The 22,730-nt window shown below is 40.2% G+C and overlaps 1 protein-coding gene across 13 annotated transcripts in view; it reads left to right on the top strand.

Annotated features, from left to right (window-relative positions):
- The first annotated feature begins 670 nt into the window (after positions 1–670).
- add1 (adducin 1 (alpha)) overlaps positions 671–22,730 on the top strand; it is a 150,672-nt gene continuing 128,612 nt past the window's right edge. For 3 of the 13 annotated variants that reach the window (XM_052019345.1, XM_052019357.1, XM_052019358.1), the window contains exon 1: positions 673–903. The gene's annotated coding sequence lies outside the window, so the exon portion shown is untranslated. Of the gene's footprint in view, positions 904–22,730 lie in introns of all 13 variants that reach the window. The other 10 variants (XM_052019347.1, XM_052019346.1, XM_052019355.1 and 7 more) reach the window with 6 other exon arrangements.

Consider the following 22,730-nt stretch of genomic DNA (forward strand, 5'->3'; position numbering starts at 1 on the left):
TTATCCAAATGTGTCTCAACTTGGAGGTAGGTGCTTGTGGGTTCAAAGCCACATGCTGTGGTCTTGACAGTAAAATCCAGGCTGGTGTTCCAGTAGGAGGGAGCACTATGCTGTCAGAGATGTCACATTTTGGATGAGATGCTAAACCAAAGACCCCTGTGCTTTCTGAAGATGATGTAAAACATTCAAGGTACTATTTTGAAGAGGTGCATGCAAGTTTCCTTGGTGGCCTGGCTAAAATTTATCATTCAAATAATATTTAAAATGCATACCAAATCAATTGATTACTATCTGGTCTAAACAAATGGTCCAAACTTACCTAATCTTTTCCCAATAAAACGCGTGAAATATAATTAGCGCGAAATGCAAATTTGAACCATTGACGGCGCGCGCCCGACCGTTGTTGGGGGGGGCGCGCGCCCGACCGTTTGTGGGGAGGGGGGGTGAGGGCGCGCGCCCGCTGTGCCGAGGGTGGTGCGCAGGCGCGCTGAGAGGGTCGCGGCGGGTCCACACCCCGCCTCGCGCGTCAGGGGCGGGTCCCTCCCTGCCGCGGCCAATGAGGTTGGCGCGTCTTTAAAAAAAAGGGACCAGGCGGCCACACCCCTTCACCCACCTCGCCACCTCTCCTCTCCCGCCCCGTCTTCTCTGGTCCAATGAGAGGGTCCGATGCTGCCGTGAGCTGTCGTCTCCGCGTTCGTCGTCCGTCTCGCTGTCTCCGCCGGAGCCGCGGTGGACGCCGCACCCATGTCAGTTTGTGTGCACTAGAGAGGCGGGGTTAGAGGAGGAGGGTAGTGAGAGTGGGGGAAAAATAATAACGCCGCCGCCTCCCTCTTATCACCCCATTGAAAAAAAATACAGACACTCACCGGTCGCCTCAGATCGCGGCGTTTCTCACGGTGGAAGGTAAGGAGCTAAACCGAGGCCCGAATGAGGCGAGCAGCATAAATCCGGCGGTTATTGCACCAGGCTGGTGGCTCCTGAAGTCGAATGTCCGTGTGCTGTAATTGTGGCAGTTGCAGTGCTCCCCTGAACGCGCTTTTCATTCCGAGCTCTGTACTGTTTTATTTTAATTACTATTGCCATCCATCTTCCCCTCCCCTCCCCTCCTGCTAACGCCGTGTTTCTCCATTGCTCCCACCCTCTGCGTTCAGCAGCTCCGCGGTTACAAGGCTCCGTGCAAAAAAAGCATCAATTTTATTTCGTTAACTTTGTATCTGATGCAAAGAATTCCACCGCCCCCCCCCCTCCATTTCCCGTCCGAGACGCCCACAACGACCCCCAATACTGTAACCTGGCTGTGTCTCTTTGTATTGTAGGCGTGTGTCAGTAAATTGGATTACTGCAATGAAATGTGGCAATGTGTGTTTTATAGATAAACATAATCGTGTTATTTTCTTTAGTTTTTACAATCCAAGAGAGGAGAAGAAATATAACAAGCCTTGTCATTTTATTGGCATATATGAGTAGCTAATTAATAGAAGGTACTAGGAGGTAGAAAAGTCGAAGTGTCCTTGTATGTTTTACAATTTTGCGATCGGCTTTATTCTGCTTTTGAGGCAGTCAACTGCCTGTGGCTGCTAGTTTGTATGATCCGTCTCTCTATAATCTATATCTTAAGTATTGAAAAAATCAAATTTATTTAAAGCTAAGATCTCAGTCAATGTAACGTGCAGCTTTAGTGCAGTGTGTTGTAAAGGCTCCTGAGATAAGCCGCCTTGTATTTTGTTTTCTATTGCTGAGTTGCAGTCCTGACCAACGCTGGACATAGTTATCAATATTCAGAAAATGGGTGGGGACCCACAGTTAGGAAACCTTCCAAGTATTTCAAATGGATGAACCATTACTGGTCATGGATAATCAGAGAATGTTAGTCAAATGAGTGAAGTTATTATTCAAAACAATCTGAAATTGAGAAACTAGTCTGGTAGTTCTGTTACTTTTCCTATCTCCATCCCTTAATGTCTGTGATTCCCTAATAATTTTGCTTCTCTTTCCATGCAAACCACCACAGCTTTGCATTCACATCTTAGCAACTAAATATTGAGAGGAAAAAGGCAGTTTTGTTTTAAAGATTCATACAGCATGGAAACAGGCCTTTCAGCCTAACTGGTCCATGCCAGCCCCATCTACCTCTTTTTTTTTTGACTCCGTTATCCAATCCAACGCAGGCATATGGATAGGAAAAGTTTAGAGGGATATGGGCCAAATGCAGGCAAATAAGACTAGCTTAGATGGGCCTGTTTCCAAGCTGTATTACTCTGACCACGACCAGTATAGGTATTGATAATGTGGAAGTATTTCAGTTTAAGGCTTCTATTAATTTACTTTGTCTTACGATCTTGATTTAATTTGATCGGTTGTTACAGGTTAGCCTTTTTCCGTTCCACTTGGTATCCATAAAGTTCTGATCTTGTTTCTTTTGGCTTAATATTGGGTTTCATGATGAAGACTCGGGATGGTGGGCAAGTTGTTTAAGGCTTGAATGTTCACCCCAATGGCTCTTCCCTTTATGAGTAAATTGCTACAGTGGTTTGAATTGTTTCTGCATTGTAAAGAGTTGGGTTGACCTTGTTAGAGACAGATAAAATATGTGAACATTGGCTTGCCAGTTTTTCCTTTTTTTTCCCTGAAGCTTGTAGGCATTGCTCTAATTTTCAGCATCTAACAAATAGGCATTTAAAAATTACTATTTTTGTTTTGCTGAAATTATATTTGCGGCATTTCAAGTAACCAGATGGATGTCAAAGTAGAGATTTACACAGGCCTTTGGCCTGTCACATCCAAGCTATCATCAAGTACCTATCTGTGTTCATCCCTTTTACCAGCATTTGATCCATAGCCGACATGCCTTGGCGATTTAAAGGTTCATCTAGATCATTTTTAAGTTGTGAGAGTACCTGCCTCCATCACCCACCAAGGCAATGTGTTTCAGATTCCAGTCACCCTCCAGGTGAAAATATTCTCCCCCAGATTACCCCTCTAAATTCCTTAACCCTTATCTTAAACCTCTAGTTTTATATATCTCTGCTGTGGGGGGAAAAGTTCCTCCTGTGTATTAGGAATGTTGTAAAATTTGGTACAAAAGAATACTTAAATTTGAAATTATTTTTCATGTGTGCAGACTGTTACTTTATTTTATCATTCTGTTTTGCCGCCTTCCCTGTGCATTAATTTCTCCGACTTTGAAGGAATTGACCATGTTAATGTATCTGCAGTTAGTTGTAATAATGGAAGTTGGCTGTAACAAAATTGATTGCAGCTGTTACTTCAGAATTTTTAAAATTTTGAAGTATGTTTAAACTATTGAACCCAAAAGTCCTTGCTTTTAAATATTGAAAATAATTGAGATTTATATTTTAATGACTAAATTTATGTTTTAGTTGGGTAGAGTTAAAGTTGCACGCTAGTAGATGATCAAATGATTCAGTCAATGGTTGACTTTGACAGATGGCTGTTTGGAGTTTTGGGCTTAATCTTTTTAGCTCGGTCAGCCAGAGAAAATACAGGCTTATTCAGATTTGCTTTAGATCTCTGCTTTTGCCTGCTGCCAAGTTGATTATCAATTACGTTGTCTGCAGAGATGGAATTAATAACTTATCAAAACATCTTGGTCAATATTTTAATCTAAATTATATAATTATGTTATTTTCATCTACACAGCGTTTGTTATTCTGTAGATAGCTTCATTCTTTGCTGCTCCTTACTTGTACCTCTTTGCATTTCTCTGATATCTCAATTTATAGCTCCAGCTGTATTAATATTCTTGCCTAGTCTTTTTATTTATTGCTTTTTATTGTTACACTTTATTGTACATAAGGCTTTTTTAAATTGAGGTATTGTTTTACTTTGTTGAGGTTATGAATCGTCCTAGGGGATGAAGGATTTAATACCTAGGGACTGTTGTGTTGGTTCAAGGTCAAGATTGAAGCTAGGAACTAACACTATTACTACTGAATTCAAGTTTATCCATGTTTTGGTTTTTGCTTTGGATGAATGTTGTCTTTAAAATTTTCAGATAATGTGCTTAAGCAATAAAAATAATATTAGCATTGATTCCCTTTTGCTGCATACCTAATTCCCAACAATAGCTGCAATCCAGAATGTCTCAAAAGATCTCCCAAGACAGATGCTATTTTAGACCAGGCTCTGCTTGGCTTCAGGGTGAACAATTCCTCTGCTCATTTCACTAAAGTTTGGATGTTTTTATATCTTCATTTAAAAGAAGATAATCCAACACCTACAATAATGGAATGACACTTCATAAAGTATTCTGGTGTTTCCAAACTGAGATGGGGAATGTTCAATGCAGTGGAAAGAAAGTCTTAATAGAATCACAGTCGGCAGAGAAAGTGGCTGTTCTATGACTTGGTGTTGTTTTCCAAAATTGCATATTATTACTCCAGGAACCTAGTAGAATGCAAGGAAAAGCTTGGCCTTTTTTCTTTACTGCAGACATGATCTTCACACAAGCCCACAAGTTGTCTAAGTTCATGGAGTTTGAACTAAGATTCGGGTCATGTTGCTTGCTGCTTCTCCCAATCTCTGTTCCTAGCCAAAATAGTCTTGCTTTCTATTGTCTCCCTTCATGCATTCTTTAATAACATTGCTGTCCATGAGACCCACCTTCTGCTCTCTTGACCTTGTATCCATTAAATTGCTGACTATGCAATTTCCCTTCTTGGCACCCATATAAGCCAGTGTATTTAAATGGTTATCTTTCCTTTTGGTACTGCTACCCTTCTACAAATCTGCAGTCACAACCTCTCTCATTTTTTAAAAAAAAACTTGACCCCTCTGTGCAAACTGCTACCCCATCTTCAATCTTTCTTTTTTTCAAGACCTTCATAGTGTTGAAACCTCACCCATCTTGCCTGGATTTACTTCAATCCCTCCAATCAGTTTTCTGCTGCTGCTGGAGTTCCAAGTCGACTCAATCAACATTTTCAAAGTCAATCAAGGTCTTGTTTATTGTCATATGCACACGTACTTGTACGCACGGGTGCAAATGAAAATCTTACTTGCAGCAGCATCGCAGGCACACAGCATATAAGCAGCATTCAACAAGAAAAACATAAATTATACACAATTTTTAGACACCAAAAAAGATAGTGCCAGAGAGAGGTGACGCTTTGTTGGCAGCTAACAGCAACATTGTTTCATTTTTTTCAATATCCCTTGCATTTTCAGTAAAGACACAAATATCCTTCTTAACCCATTTGCAGCCTTTGACAAAATCCACAGTCCCATTGTCATCCATTTCTACACCATCCAGCGTGGTGGGGTTAGGTGCATCTGTTTCCATTCTTGTCTATACAGCCATAGCCAGAGAGTTGTCTCCTCTTCCCACAATGGTGTCTTTACAACTTTGTTCCTGAAAGGTTGGGGGAGGAGGGGGGTGGCGGGTGCAGGGCATGACAAAGGTAGTTTCCATTTCTGTTCTGCACACTAAGCCTCAGAAGCATAATCTGAAAACGTAATTCATAAATATATGCTGATGCTGCCCACATTTACTCATCCTATTTCTCTTGATCCTCATTTTAGTAAGGCTTGTGACAAAGCCCATGTGGCATGCTGATCCAAATAATAAAAACTCATGGTATCCAAGGAAATATAGCAAATTGAATCCAAAATTGTCTGTGGCAAAAGGTTGACAGGTGTTTCTGTGAATGGAAGACATCCACAGGGTTTGGTAGTCAGTCCCTTGCTTTTTGTAATTTACACTTTAGTTTAGAGGGGATGATGTTTGTAGGTGAAACAGGAGTTTGCCATATAGTTGATAATGAAGATAAAGCTGATCTGGTCAATTAGACAGAAAAGTGGCAAATGAAAATTAATTGAGAGGTCTGTAGGATAAGGTATTTGGAGCTACAACAAAGTGAATCTATAATAAACATAGGAGACTGAATGGTATTGAGAAAAACGGACTTTTGAATATATTTCAATGGATGGTGGCAGGACAGGTCAATAAGGTTGTTTAAAAGGACCTACAGGATGCTTTCCTACATTATCTGAGGCATAGAATAGAAGAGTAGGGAGGTTGTGTTGGAATTGAACCACGCTAGTTAGATCACAACTTGAGTATGTATACAGTTCTTATTCCACATTGAAGGAAAAGTGTGATTACTTTGAAAGGATGCAGAGGAAATTTAAGAGGATGTTGCCGGAGCTGGAATTTTTTTTTAGTATTGCGGAAAGATTGGATGAGCTAGGGTGGAATGAAGGAGACAAGAAATTTAAATGAAGTGCCTAGACCAATGGGAAGGTCCTATTTTGAACTCTTCTGCTAGGGGAAATACAAATTAAAGGAGGCTTAAAGTAATTGACGGAAGGAATATTGGTGGAGGGGTGTTACGAACCGGCAACAAAAACACACCAAGTCATGTATAAGTGTTTAAAAACTACTTTATTAATAACTAATGATAATAAGAAAAATAAAAGTAAAAATGTTAGAATGCTAGAAGTAAAAAAAGTTAAATCTTAAACATTAACCCCAAAAACTAAACTCTTCGTGTGTGTGTGGCAAATTCCCAAACTCCCAAGTCCAGGAGTAGTTCTCAAAGTTCAGTTCAGCAAGCCATAAGGTGAAACGTGAGCAAAGGCTTCTTCAACAACCACCATTGACTGAAGACAAAACGTAGAGAGAAAATAGAGTAATTATGAAATCCAGATGTTCCACTTTGGATCCCAAACAACACCTCAAGTGTTTAATCAGCAGTGGCTACTCCTCTGCTTCTGCCTCACCCCAATAGGCACTTGAATCGTGGCTGTCCACACAAATACCTGTTTCCTTCTACAGGTCAACAACAAAGTGAACTCCACTGCTTTGTTCCGAAGTATCTGCCACCCCGAAAAGCATCCAAGATGTGGCCGTCCACACAAATACCTGTTTCCCTCTACAGGTTAATGACAAAGTGGACTCCACCGGATTACTCCAAAAATCCATACATGGATTGCAGTGACAGACAGTTACAGTTTTTCATCCATCGATAGAGACTAGCAGGGCTCTTGCTCTCGCCTTTCCCTGCCCCCGACTGACTGCTTCAAAAACATCATTACATCCTTTATCTTCTGTTGTCGTAACCATCCCACACACCCACAGTAACCTAGTCTGTAACAGGAGGGAAAATGGGGTCTGGAACGTTGTTTGAAATGGTGGTCAGGGCAGAAACCCTTGTGTTCTAAAAATTACTTGGATATGTACCTGAAGAGCTTTGATCTGCAGAGATCCAGGCTTTACCAAGTGCTGGAAGATGAGATAAGTCAGGATACTTTTATTTTGCATTGGCGCAGACATGATGGGCAAATGATCTTCATATATTTTTATGAGGGTTCCTCGTCTAATATAGATTTCCACCAACTTAGAATCAGGAAGACTATAGCTATTGTCTTTGACCCAGTCATAAATTCCATTTTCCTAGCCATCGTGTCTATTCCTCTTCTGTGCAATGTCTGAAATTGGATTTTTACCTCAGATGTTTCGTCCTCAAACTTAGGCTATTACCAAAGCCACCTATCTGTCTCCATTTTTTTTTGCTGAAACTCCCATCCATTACCTCTAAAACTTTAACCCTTTTCTGAAGCACTGCTGGCTGGGCACCCTTCTATTCTTCATTAGCTTGAAGCCATCCAAACCTCTGCTCAGGTCCTATATTGTGCTATTCTTTTCACCCAATGTGGTTGTGTTTACTGACCTACTGTCTCATGGTTAAGTAACATCCTAGTTTTAAAATCCCTCTGTGGTCTTGCTTCTTCCTATTTCTGCAATTTGTTCCAGCCCCAAAAAGCTCAGAGATCAATATTCATTTTTGCCCTATGGCGCACATCTGAATATAACACAGTAAACAATGAGTTGGAATAAATGGATCCTCTTCAGGCTGGAGGGATGTAACTCGTGGAGTGCTCCAGGGATTGGTTGTTGGCCCTCATTTGTTTACATTAATGATCTGGAGGGGGTAATGAAATGTTTCCAAGTTTGCTGAAGATGCGAAGATACCTGGAAGGGAATATTGTGGTGAGGAAATTGATTCTGCAATGTGGTGTAGATAGATCGAACGATTGAGTGAAAATCTGGCAAATGGTGTTTAATGTGGGGAAGTGTGAGGCTATACAGTTTGGAAAAAGGGATGAAAAAGTGAATTATCTAAATGGAGAGAGACTGCAAATTAGTGAAGTTAAGAGGGATCTAGGTGTACTAGTGCAGGAATCACACAAAAGTTATCAGGCTAATTCCTGCGATGAGAGTGTTGTGCTATCAAGAGAGGCTAGACAGTTTGGGTTTGTATTCTTTGAGGCTTAGAAGAATGAGGGTTGACATTCAAACATGCAAGATCCTAAGTAGGCTAAATGGGGTAGATATTTTCACTACTGGGAAAGTCATGAACAAGGGGACATAGCTACCAAATAAGGGACCAGTCATTTATAACTGAGGTGCATTGAAATTTCTTCTCTTGAAGGGTAACAAATCTCTGAAATTCTGTCCCCGAGGTTGTTGGAGGCCAGATCATTAGCTATATTTAAGTGGAAATAGATTAGTATTTAAAAGATTAAGGAACTGAGGATTTTGGGGAACTGGGACAGAAGAGGAGTTGAGGCCAGTATAAGTTAGCCATGATCATATTGATTGGCAGGGCAGGCTTGAGGGGCCAAGAGGCCTTTTTTGTGCTTTTTTTTAAAATCACTCCATCATTAAAGGCATTTGCTTCAGCTGCCAGGCTTAAGCTCCCTAGATCTGTCATCTGTCTTTTTCTTCCAAAAGAAAGGCATGCTATGAAAAATTACCTCTTTGACTGAGCTTTGTCTCATCTGCTTTGATATTACCTTGTGTGGTTTGATGTCAGTTACATCATTTGAGGATGCCTCTGAAGCATTTTGGGATGTGTTTGTTGTGCAAAAAGTGCTATATGGAAATTTGTGTTGATAAAATGTTATGTAGGCATTTTTAAAGTAAAATAATTTAATGGCAAAAATTTATAGTTTTGAGACTGCTGGAAGAACTAACATTTTTCCAGACATTGATTTACTTTATATCATTGTATTCCAATTCACTCATTCACTAAACCAAATTGAATAATTCCTTTTAGAGTTTTTATAATTTCTGCATTAGCTTCATCAAAGATATCAAACGTTATGTATTAGATCTAATACTCTTTGATTTTGGTTTGAAAGTTAGGCATTTATTGAAATTGTAAATCCAGATATTTAAGTTTGCTACAGTTGCCCCTCAATTAGGTATAGTTTAGAATTGATGAAAATCAGTGACCTGTTCAGCAGAGTTGCCATTGCTTAGTAATGAATAGATTATTTGTCCTTCAAGTTGAAATGCCCTTGTGTACTGTTTTGTTTTCCACTTACCAAAATTTCAGTAGTAAAAGCCTTATTTTACTCAATCTCATTGTTTTGTACTGAAGCATATTCAGTAAATCTAAAACTTGGGATGGAGCTAGTAAATTTTATATGTAGAGGACTGCACAGACATAGTATGTCTAACGTGAGCAGGCAGATGGGATTAGTTTAATTTGGCATCATGGTCAGCATAGACGTGGTGGGCCAAAGGGCTTGTTCCTACACTACTTTTCAATGTTTCTATACAATTTATAGTATTTGGAAGAATAATAATGTGTGTCTCTTTAAGGCCACAAAGTCTCATTGTAACTAGAAATTTTCATTTGTCTGAAACACGAGTTAAAGAAGTTTTTTAATAACCATTTCTACATTGTTACTGGTCATGTCTAATTAAAAAATGGAAGCAGGATTTGGGCCTTTGTGCTCGCACTGCCATTTTATATGGTCAAGGATGATCTTTTACCCCAGATCCATTTTCTTGTCCACACCCTTGAGTCCCTTAACATCTGTTGATCTGTCTTGAAAATACTCCATGAATGAGTGTACACAACCTTCCTGGGTAGTAAATTCCGAAGTTAAATCCCAAGTATCTAATGATCTACATCCCAGAGTTTTACAAAGGTGGCTATAGAGATACTGGATGCTTTGGATTTTGTCTTCTAAATTCTTGATTTTTTTTTTGTTTGTTTTCTGCAGATTGAAAGATAGCAAATGAAAGGAAGGAGAGGGAAAACATGGAAGTATGACCCATTGGTCTAACATCAGGAATAGGGAGAATGTTGGGAAAAACATTGGATGTAAAAACAGAACACTTGGAGAAGAGTGATAGAATTGAGCAGAGTTGGCATAAGTTAATGAAAGGGAAATTGTGTGACTAATTTTCCCTTTGTACATCACTGGATGATGAACGGTCATTATCCTGAAACATCAACTCTGTTTCTTTCTCCACAGATGCATGCTGAACCTACTGAGTATTTCTAGCACTTTCTGGTTTTTGTTCAGATTTCCAGCATCTGCAGCTATTTTTCTTGTCTTGTTAGCATGGTTAAATTTGCTCTTTGAAATGAGCAGGTTTTTAGAACCATGGAATCAGGATAAGGTGGTCACTGTTTAGGGCTGAGTTAACGAGAAATTTCTTTATGCAGAAGATTCTAAATTTTTGATCAATCTCAATCTTGAATACACTGCATGATTGAGCAGGCTCAGCATTCCAAGGAGAATTCCAGTTTCCTTAGTTGTCATAAGGATTGAGTGGGAAAGCGGACTTGGATTCTTTTGGGCATGAGTACCAAGGAAACCAAACTGTGTGGTCCTGGTTAGGTGTATATTTTGATAAATATTCAGGGTCCGATTTGTGACAGGCCATCTGGCTTGGTACTTCATCCAGTTTAGGATGATTTGCTTAGTATTATGGCCCATCTCCTCTGCTCGGTGTTACATTCTTAGACATATCAATAACGTTTGAGATTATACTTATGGCAATGTTTGGATTGCGTGTGGAAGGAATTGTAAGTGCTTGGGTCAGGTTTGGATCGGCCATAATCAGATAAGGTTCAGATTAGCTGTGGTCAACTTTTAAATTTTATAGCCAAGTTGACATCTATTTCTTGTGCTATTACTTTCATATGCTTGCATATGTGTCCACCATGATCAGGTGAAAGTGTGCAAGATTATTTTAGTTTTGCTAAGTGCTGAAATGTTCATCAGAACTGCTATAAATAAATAATAGGTAAATAATGCACCATCCTGACTTTTTACTCCATATGTACTGACAAGGCAAGTATAGTCCTTGAAAATGTTAAGTATTTGAATTTACAATATGGTTTTTGTGTAAAACCACTTCTTTCCAACAGAATATGTAATATTGAGTTTTTTTGATAGTTTGCATTTTATGAATAACAGTGGAGTTCTTTTGTCTAAAAGAACTGAAAGGTAAAATTTATTTGTATTAAAACATTCTAACAGCCTGTTGTAAGACAAGTTCGAGGGTCTTGAGGGACAAGGACTCTGGACACAGTCTTTGGAGTTAAAATAATTTATTTATAAAAGACAAACGTGGGACAGGATAAATGGGAACAAACACACATGCACACTGGTGATCGCGAACATGGGGGGAGTCGCAACAAGGGTGAGATGCACCCACAACAAACTGAGTACAAACGATCAAGGAAGAAACAGTACAATGCCTGCCACCCCTCGACTCAGTGCAGGCATGGCTCTTCACTACCGGGAATCTACTTGGGATGCTCCTAACCCTTATGGAAGTGCACACTCTTACCAATGGTCTCTTCAGCGTTGTTTCACGATTCCTGGAGCGGTCAAGAGGACCATGCACATGTGGCACTCTTTATAGTGCTGGAGGGCTGGGTGGTCCAGCCCAGGTAGTTCAAACAAGCCAATGGCCCAAGGCCAGGTACAACGGTGTTTACAGAGGCCAATAGTCAAGTGTGGACTAATGGGTGGGTGGAGCCAGACCTTGATTGACGGTGATGTGTCTTTCGACTAGGTGATCAGTGGTGTCACATGACAACCATGACCCTTCACAATACACCACCTTGGCTGCTCAGGACTTTGCTTGTGCTGGACTGGAAGATTCTCTGGACTATTGGATGCTTTTCCAATTAATACTCCAACATATTCTTAATTCACTTTTTTTTAATATTAGACAGAAGCATAGTACATTTTCCAGTGAATCTATTAAGTTTCATGGGAGCATAGGAAATGGGACCCAAGTCAGTTTCACTAGGGCATGGGAATCAGGGTGCTGGTGAGCCAGATGTTGAACTATCAAGATTTACAAACAGATAGCAGATTATCAGAGTTTCATTGTATCCATCTTATTGAGTTCTAAATCACTGTGTACAAGAAAAATATTGCTGTGGATATGTATTTTTATACATTTATGTAATTTCTTCCTATTTCCTAAATAATATAGTAAAAGGATATCTTCATTTCTTTCTTCCTTTAACTTCTGAACCAAGCAACAACTTAAGTGTCAGCTCCTAAATCCATCTTTTCCAGAACTCCCAAGTTTATAATGCTTTAATTTTCTTATTTCTTGGTCAGATAATCCTAAAATGGCTTTCTTTTCCACAGTTATCTCTGGTATTCTGCCAGGAATTTATGGCTAACCCCTCTTTTTCTTTTTATCTGTGTACTGTCCCTCAGCAGTGGCATCTGAAAACACAGCATCAGTTTTCATCACTAATAAACACTTTCTCACTTGATCTCTCCAGTCTATTCATATCCTGTGATACATGAAGAGAAAATTCATACAGTAAAATACTGGGAAGAGTGAAACCATTGTTCTGGACCCCAAACCAAACTCCATTCATCTTTCATCAGCTCCATCCTTGGCATTTTGTTTGACCCTGAGAGAATGGATGCTCTGCAGATATCATCAAGACTCTCTATCCAATGCTATTCAAGCAAACATCTAGTGCCTTAAACTTTATTAATCTATGGTCAACCACAACTCTCTCATATGTTCATCAGAAATGTAAGAAGCAGAGTAGGCTGGTTAACCTCCAGAACGTGCTTGTCTTTCAGTAAGATCATGGCTGATCCAATCACGTCCTCAACACCATTTTCCTGTACTCTCCCCATTCCCCATGACTCCCTTGTAGTTTAAATGTTTATCAGGATGTACCTTGAATATATTCATTGACTCTGCTTCCTTAGATCTCTGGGGTAAAGAATTCCAAAGAGGAAAAATAAGTTCTTCCTCATCTGCATCTGAGATCACAGGCCCCTAGTTCTGGATACTCTCATTAGGGCAAATATTTTGTCAGCATCTATCCAATTAATCCCCCTCAGAATCTCATGTGCTTCAATAAGGTCACATCTCATTCTTTTTTCCCTCCAAGTATAGGCCCAACAGTTTTTCACATGTCATCCCAAGAATCAACCCAGATCAAATTGCAGCAAATCTTGTCCACCCATAACTCCATGCTGTCCTACCTGATTTAGTCAAGACCTCAATGTTAAAATTCTCAACCTTGTTTTTATATACTCCATGGTATATTCACTCCATATTAATAGGACCTCCGGTCTTTCATTCTGGCCACTTGAGCATCTCTGATTTTAAATGCTCCGCTAATGCTGGCTGTGCCATCTGCTGCATAATCTGTGGAATTTCCTCCCTAAATTTTTCTTTCTCATGGGACGTTATTTGACATCTACCTGTTTGATCAAGCTTTTTTCAGCTGCTCTAATATCTTATGTGGGGCACATACTGTGTACAAAATTTAATGTTTTAAGTTCAAAACATATCTGTGGACCCTACGATCAATGGCTTTCGGATTTGGTCATTTATTGTGAAGCTTTTGTTGATGCGTTTCTGCATGTTATAAATGTGCATTTTTTAAAATCAATTTAGTTTGCTATTCTTTTTTCTTTTAACTTCCTGATTCTGTGTTAACATTGGGTAGACTAGAAAGTGTAAATTGTATACTACCAAGATTGAGTTTTCTATATGAATACATTAAGCACTGGTATATATTTTAGCATTTTCTTTTTAAATATTGTTTAAATACTGACATTTCGATGCCTTTCTGTGGAGGTAATTTGTTGTAGGTTGTCGGGCTAAGTAACAGTGCAGTGGAGAAAGTATAAATGAGTATTATGTAAGTTATCAGTTTCATCTTGGGGCTTTTTGGCTAAGTAATTGGAACAGAGCCTAAAATAAGAACATTTAGCTTATGGCATCTAATTCTATAACCCCACATTTAACTTCTAGAGAGAATTCAATTTTTTTAACATGTGAGATTAATCAGACTGTGCACTTCCATAATTATATTTACAGCCTCTTATTTAAGCAAATAAAATCCCAAAGCAAGTTCTACTTGTTAGAACCAATTAAACTTTTTGTGATGTCCTTTCATAAATAAGAAATTGGGAAAGTTAGTAGTTTTACTTTTGTAACCATTGATTTTTTTTTAACCTTGGAGATTTAGCTTGGAATTTGTTTTCAATCTTTGAAGGGTCAGCTTTATATTGGAACTTAAAGCTTTTTAATTATTTAGAAAAAATTAATATTTAGTATGAATAACAGATGTAGGAAATGCTGGCAGTAAAGTCTGTTGCAAAGTTTATGGATACAGATGTTTGACTTATCCTTGGGATTTTCTCAAACAAATGCACTGTGGATTATTTAAATTGTTGCTATGTTGTTTGGGCCTCTGCTCCTTTCAGTTGTAAGGTCCTGTATTTCTGATAATAGGTATCAAAGACCAATAGTAGTAAACTTCGGTATCTTAAGTATAGTAACTGTTTTCTAGATATTTGAATTTGATGGGAATGAGAGGGGTTTCCTATGGCGAGGGCAAGTAAAATTTTCTATTCTCACTGCAGCAGGAGGATATTGGATGATCTCACTGGAGCATATGATTCTGGGAGGGATTGACAAGGATAATTCCAAGAGACTTCAGTTGAAGAACTAGGGGTCAGCCACTTTATGACTGAAATGACACATTTCAGGCTCTGATCAATTTTTGGACACTAAGGGATAAGTTAGGAAAGCAGAGCTACAGGATCAGCCATGACATTTGTATATTCAAGGCAGATCAAGAAATCTTAGATGTTCAGGGATATAGAGTTGGCGTAGGTAAGTGGTGCTTGGGTAAAGTATCAGCCATGATCTTTGTTCAATGTTGGAGCAGGCATAAGGCATCAAATGTCATTTTACTGCTATTTCTTGTATTCTTCTGTTGCTGCTCTTATTAAATAGAACCATAGAACAATACAGCACAATACAGGCCCTTCGGCCTACCATGTTGTGCCGACCTTCAAACCACTCCTAAGACGATCTAACCCCTTCCTCCCACATATCCCTCTATCTTAAATTCCTCCATATGCTTATCTATCAATCTCTTGAACTTGACCAATGTATCAGCCTCCACCACCACCCCAGGCAGCGCATTCCATGCCCCAACCACTCTCTGGGTGAAAAACCTCCCTCTGACGTCTCCCTTGAACTCCTCTCTCTTCTTCCCCCCATTACCTTAAAGGCCATGCCCTCTTGTATTAAGCATTGGTGCCCTGGGAAAGAGGTGCTGGCTGTCCACTCTATCTATTCCTCTTAATATTTTGTATACTCCTATCACGTCCCCCCTCATCGTCCTTCTCTCCAATGAGTAAAGCCCTAGCTCCTTTAGTCTCTCCTCATAATCCATACTCTCTAATCCAGGCCGCATCCTGGTAAATCTCCTCTGCACCTTCTCTGACACCTCCAAATCCTTCCTATAATGAGGCGACCAGAACTGGACACAGTACTCTTAAACTCGATCCCACGACTTATGAAAGCTAACATCCCATAAGCTTGCTTAACTACCCTATCTACCTGTAAGGCGACTTTCAGTGATCTATGGATATGAACCCCCAAATCCCTCTGCTCCTCTACACTGCCCAGAATCCTGCCATTTACCTTGTATTCTGCCTTGGAGTTTGTTCTTCCAAAGTGTACCACTTCACACTTCTCCAGATTGAACTTTATCCGCCACTTGTCAGCCCAGCTCTGCATCCTATCAATATCCCTCTGTAAGCTTCGACAGCCCTCCACACTATCCACAACACTACTGATCTTTGTGTCATCTGCAAACTTGCTAACCCACCCTTCCATCCCTCATCTCAGTCATTAATAAATATCACAAAAAATAGAGGTCCCAGAACCGATCCTTGTGGGACACCACTAGTCACAGCCTTCCAATCCGAATGCACTCCCTCCACCACAACCCTCTGCTTTCTACAGGCAAGCCAATTCTGAATCCACACTGCCAAGCCTCCCTGGATCCCTTTGCCTCTGACCTTCTGAAGAAGCCTACCATGCGGAACCTTGTCAAACGCCTTACTAAAATCCATGTAGACCACATCTACTGCACTCCCCTCATCAATCTTCCTGGTCACCTCAAAGAACCCTATTGGGCTAGTGAGGCAAGATCTTCCCTTCACAAAGCCATGCTGGCTGTCCCTAATCAGTCCATGATTCTCTAAATGCTCATAGATCCTATCTCTTAGAATCCTTTCTAGCAGCCTACCCACCACAGACATAAGGCTCACCGGTCTGTAATTCCCTGGACTATCCCTACTACCTTTTTTGAATAAGGGGACAACATTCACCACCCTCCAATCCTCTGGTACCGTCCCCGTGGACAACGAGGACTCAAAGATCTTAGCCAACGGTTCAGCCATCTCCTCCCTAGCCTTGTGAAGCAGCCTGGGGAATATTCCATCAGGCCCCGGGGACTTATCTGTCCTAATATTTTCTAACAGCTCCAACACATCCTCGCTCTTGATATGTACATACTCTAGAACATTACCCTTGCCAACACTGTCCTCAGAATTAAGACCCCTCTCCTTGGAGAATACTGAAGAGAAGTATTTATTGAGAACCTCACCCACTTCCACAGCTTCCAGGCACAGCCTTCCACCTTTGTCTTTACTCGGACCTACCTTTACTCTAGCCATCCTTCTGCTCTTCACGTACCAGTAAAAAGCCTTGGGATTCTCCTTAACCCTACTCGCCAAAGCCTTTTCATGTCCCCTTCTCGCTCTCCTCAGCCCCTTCTTAAGTTCCCTCCTTGCTACTCTATATTCGTCACGAGCCCTGTCTGATCCTTGCTGCTTACACCCTATGTATGCTGCTGCCGCCTTCCTAACTAGTTTTTCCACCTCTTGTCACCCATGGTTCCTTCACCCTGCCATTCCTTCCCTGCCTCACCTGGACAAACTTATCCCTAACGTCCTACAAGAGATCCCCGAACATCGACCACATCTCTATAGTACATTTCCCTTCAAAAATGTCATCCCAATTCACACTCTCAAGCTCTCACCTTATAGCCTCATAATTCGCCTTTCCCCAATTAAATATCTTCCTGTCCTCTTTGCTCCTATCCCTGTCCATGACAATTCTAAAGGTTATGGAGCAATGGTTGCTTCCCCCAAATGCTCACCCACCGATAGGTCTGTCACCTGACCCGGTTCATTACCTAAAACTAGATCTAATATGGCATTTCATCTAGTTGGCCTGTCAACATACTGTGACAGGAATCCGTCCTGGACACTTAAACTCTGCCCCGTCTAAACCACTGGCACTAAGCAGGTGCCAATCAATATTTGGGAAGTTGAAGTCTCCCAGTATAGTAACCCTATTATTTTTGCATCTTTCCAAAATCTGCCTCCCAATCTGCTCCTCAGTATCCCTACTGCTACTGGGGGGCCTATAGAATACTCCCAGTAGAGTAATTGCTCCTTTCTTGTTCCTAACTTCCACCCATATTGACTCTGGAGAGGATCCTTCTACATTATCCACCCTTTCTGCAGCTATAATAGTGTCCCTGACCAGTATCGCCAACCTTCCTCTTCTCTTCCCCCCCCCCCCCCATCCCTTTTAAAACACTGAAAACCAGGAATATTCAATATCCATTCCTGTACTGCTGTCAGCTGTGCCTCTGTGATAGCCACAATATCGTAGTCCCATGTACTTATCCAAGTAAATGGTAGAGTAGGCTTGAGAGGTGATATGTCTTATACCTTTACCTTTTGTAATTATTAGTTTTAAAGACAAATGGTTCCAAGTTTGAAAATTTTGACTGCATTAGACTATGCTAATTCCAGAAAGCAGTGATTGTGTAGTATCTGACTGTATCCAAAGCTTTTTTCTTAATTCTTGATTTGTTTTATTTTATTAGTGCTTAAACTTCTGGTAGCTTTGCAGACAGTCTCTTGCTATATCCTGACTTCTTTTTGATTTGCATTTATTCTGTAGACAATTTCATGTGATGTGGAAGGAAGTCTGAGGGGGAAATCTTGTGTTTTTATATAGAGGATGTGTGTGTGAGATAGTCTAGAGGCTTCCTTCCTAATATATAGGGATAAGGTAAAATGAAACCTAGTTTCACCCAGATCTGGTATATTCCTTATTGTGAATGTGAATTTTACTTTCTCTCCTCTCGTGCATTCTGATTCCCTTTCCCTCACCAAAATGCATCAAAAATTTGCAAGTGGACGTGCAATACAGTTTCTCCTCCAGATACCTATTTTTAAAGCATGTAAATATGGGACTAGCAAAGGTTTTTGTTTCGTGCACTAAAGTTGACAGTCTAGTGTCTTATCACCTGATTTATTCATTTCTTTAGGTTGTGGAGTTGCTGGCAAGGCCAGCATTTGTTGTCTATCTTTAATTATTCTTGTAAGTGAGAAGAACTGTTGCAGTCCTTCTGATGAAGGTACTCCCATACTGTTATTGGGGAGGTTGTCCCAGGATTTGGACCCAGTGATGATACCTGTTGACATCACTTAACCAAGGCTCCTTGATATCACAGTTAGTCATTTCCTGCCTTGATATCAAGGCCAATTATTCTCACCTTGCCTCTAAAACTCAGTTCTATGGTCTATGTCTGCAGTTGAGTGGCCCTAATAAAACCCAAACTAGGGATTGGTAAGAAGATTATTGTAAGTGCTGCTTGGTGTAGATTGGGCATGTTTTCACATTGCTGGAATGATAGTTTTGTAACTGTGCTGGAACAGCTAGGCTTGAGACATGGATAGTTCTGGAGGCATGTCTTCAGTAGTAGAGCTGGGATGATGTCTTGTCACATTGCCTTTGCTTTATCCAGTGCTCTCAGTCATTTCTTTAACACTGCATGATATGAAACACATGGGCTGAAAATTGGCTTCTGTGGAGATGAGGATCTCAGAAAGCAAGGCGGATCATCCATCTAAACGTGGTTATAAATATTTTCAGCCTCGTCATTAGCACTCTCATGTTTGGCTCTTCCACTGTTGAGAATAGGGATATTCTTGGAGAATCCTCCCATTAGAGGAAAATGTCCATTACTAATCACAACTTGATATGGCAGGAATGTAAAGCTTTGCTCTGGTTAGTTACTTGTGAGATTGCTTAGCTTTGTCTACTGTATATTCTTTTTGCTGTTTATTTGGCTACTATAAATTAGCTTATTTGTGTAGCGAGTGGCAAAAGAATCAGAGGACTGCATGGGCATGTTAGAGGGAGTAAGTTGTAGAAGGTACAAGGAAATAAGGAGTGTGGAAATGGGACTGGTGGCATTGCTATGTTGGGAGCCAGCATAGATCTGATGAATTGAATGGCCTCTTTCTATGTTGCAATAAGTAACTCATTAATTTAGCCTAAAATCCTTTCCTTATTGTGCTCCCTATATAACTCTCCATTGTGATTGTAGCAGGACAATTAAAACTATTAATATTATTTCAGAATTAATTTCTTGGAAGTGTTGTAAGAGTTGGGTGCAGGGTGGATGGTTCCTCTGGCCGAGGAGTCCAGAATCAAGGTTCAGAGTCTTGGAATAAAGAGTAGCCCATTAAGGACCGAGATCACAAGAAATTTCTTGCAGAGGGTGGTGAATCTTTGGAATTCTTTCTTCCAGAGGGCTTTTGAGAGACTGCCATTGCATTCTTTCAATATAGAGGTCCACAGATTTTTGGAGATTAAAGAAATCAAGAGTTATGGTGAAAGTGCAGGAAAATGAGGTAGAAGATCAGATCTTGATGAATGGCTCAGCAGGCTTGAAGAGCCAAATGGCCTACTCAGGCTCCTATTTATGTTCTTATTCTTGGCTAAGTCATTACATTTTGCTTGTACCTTTTGGGAAATAGAGAAAATTGTCACTTGACACTCAGCAATTGGATACCTAGATTGCAGTAACATTAGAGAGCTTGCAGAAGTATAAGTATCAGTTATTAAACACTTTGTATCACAGCAGTATTAGAGAGAATGAAATGATCATACTTTGAGTGGTTGCCTTTGCTTTGGATTGGGTAGCACCCTTGGAGTCCTGCAGTATTTTGTGTACCATGTGTTAGCTTTTTCTTAAAAGTGTGCTTGGCTGTCATCCCAACTTCTTGACATGGTATCCAGAGCACATGTGAACAAAGAATAACAATAAACAATGTTGAAATTATCCCTGCGTTCAGTCCTCTGGTTTATCTTAATCCATTTTCTAGATGTTGGTGTTGCTGACGAGGCCAGCTTTTGTTACTTGTCACTAGTTGGCCTGAGTTATCCATGAGGTGTGCCTTAAAGCTTTCTTCGTTGACCAAGATTTTGTTCGGTGATGGCTAATGAGAAATTATTTTAATTCAGGAAAACTTGAGGCTAAAATTAGAGATTTTCAAGTGTCATTGGATTGGAAGAGATTTGGGGACTATCACATTTGGGTAGAGATCATAGAGGGATTTGAAAACAAAAGGTGGGACTTTTAAATTGTGTTGCTTAACCAGGAGCCAGTGCACATCAGCAAATAGCACAAAGGAGAGAAGTGAATTGGATTTAAATGTGAGCAATGACAAAAGCAGTAGACATTTGGATGGCCACATGTGAAATGAAGGAGGCTCAAGTTCATATCCCATAGGTTGAGCACCATACCTGCAAGATAGCATTGAAGAGGTAAGTGAGCAATTTAGTAGATTGCTGTGTCCTGCTTGGAGTTGAGTTATTTGATCATTGTTGCAGCTGTACCTATCTAAGCAGAGTTTTCCATCCATATGACTAATATGTGCTTTGTACATGGTGGTGAGATTTTAGTCAGTTGGGAGTAGAATATTCAATTTCTTGTTGTGGTCTCCAGTGAACTCGCCCATTTGAGTGAGGAATGAGTCAAATTAGCCGCAAATTGGGATGATGGGGCCTTGGAAGAAGTTATTTAAGAGTGAAGTTGGTTGCAAGCATTTAAACTTTGTCTTTTGTTGGCCACCAGCATTGTTGAAAGTGGGCATGTTCATGGATCCTATCCCATTTTTAGCATTTCTTGCTTTGTTTGCTGACTTTCATTGACTTCCAATTTCACAATTTAAAATCTACATCCTTTAAATCATCATTGTGTTATTCCTACTTGTATAAACTCCAGGAACTCTTCTTTCTAATATGGCATTTTATGCATTCTCTCCATTTCCTCCTCCACCCCAGCACCATTCTGTACCCCTTACTAGCCATACTTGCCAAATGCTAGAATGTTCACCCGAAACCTGTTGAAGCATCTCTCCTTTTTGTCCTTTTCAAAGCTGAAATCTCAGACCTAAGATATGAACACTGTTTCTGCCACCTCCCACATTTAGGTTTAGTGTCCCTTTTTGATTTGCTACTGTAAAATCATACATTATTTTGGAAATAGAAGACTACTTGATGATTAGCTAGCATCCCTTTCCATGATTATTGATATCCCTTTACAGCAATGCATACTATTTGATCTTGCTACATTAGCAACATTAGTATTAGCAATATCTCCCAAACTGTTCATGTTCCTGTGTAAATGTCTCATAAATGTTGTTATTGTACCTGTTTCCACTACCTCCATGGCAGCACATTCCAGGCACCTACCACTCTGTTTTTTAAAACTTGTCATGTAAGTCTCCTTTTAAACTTTCCCCCTCACCTTAAAGCTATGTCCTCTAGTATTTGAAATTTCCATACTGAAAAAGGACTCTGACTGTCCACCCTGTCTATGCCCCTCATAATTTTATATATCTTTATCAGGTCACTCCTCAGCCTCCAACATTTCAGAGAAAACAATCCAAGTTTGTTCACCCTCTCCTTATGGCTAATACTCTCTAATCTAGGTAACATCCTGGTGAATCCTCTCCAAAGCGTCCACATCCTTCCTGTAATGCAGCAACCAGAACTACACACAATACTCCAAATGTGACCTGACCAAAGTTTTATACAGCTGCAACATGACTTCCCAACTTTTATACTTAACTCCTTCCTCCTGACGGATGAAGGCAAGTATTTTGTATGTCCTCTTTACCACCCTATCTACTTGGTTTACATTTTCAAGGAGCAATGGACTTGCAACCCAAGATCCCTTTGTACATCAATGTTTATACTTTCCTCTTGCATATGACCTCCCAAGTTACAACACCTCACACTTGTCTAGATTAACCTCCATCTGCCATTTCTCTACCTAATTTTTAAATGGTTTATATCCTGCTGAATCCTTTGACAACCTTCCTCATTACACAACTCCAGCAATTTTGGTGCTATCTGCAGACTTGCTCATCAGCCCACCTACATTTTTGTTCAGATCAGTTGCATATCACAAACAAGGGAGGTCCCAGCAGTAATTCTTGTGGAACACCACAGATCACAGACCTCAAGTCAAAATAACACTCAACCACTACCTTCTATCTTCTATGGCCAAGTCAATTTTCAACCCAGTCAACCAAGTCTCCATGAATCCCATGTGCCTTGGTCTTCTGGATCAACCTACTACATGGGAGGGACCTTTACTAATGTCCATGTATGCAACATCCATTGCCCTACCCTTATCGATCATCAAGTTTGTGGAGATATGATCTCTCTAGTACAAAGCCATTTTGACTATTCCTTATAAGTCTATGCTTTTCCAGATGCAAGT

This window comes from Pristis pectinata, chromosome 7, assembly GCF_009764475.1.
Source record: "Pristis pectinata isolate sPriPec2 chromosome 7, sPriPec2.1.pri, whole genome shotgun sequence".
Taxonomy (NCBI): domain Eukaryota; kingdom Metazoa; phylum Chordata; class Chondrichthyes; order Rhinopristiformes; family Pristidae; genus Pristis; species Pristis pectinata.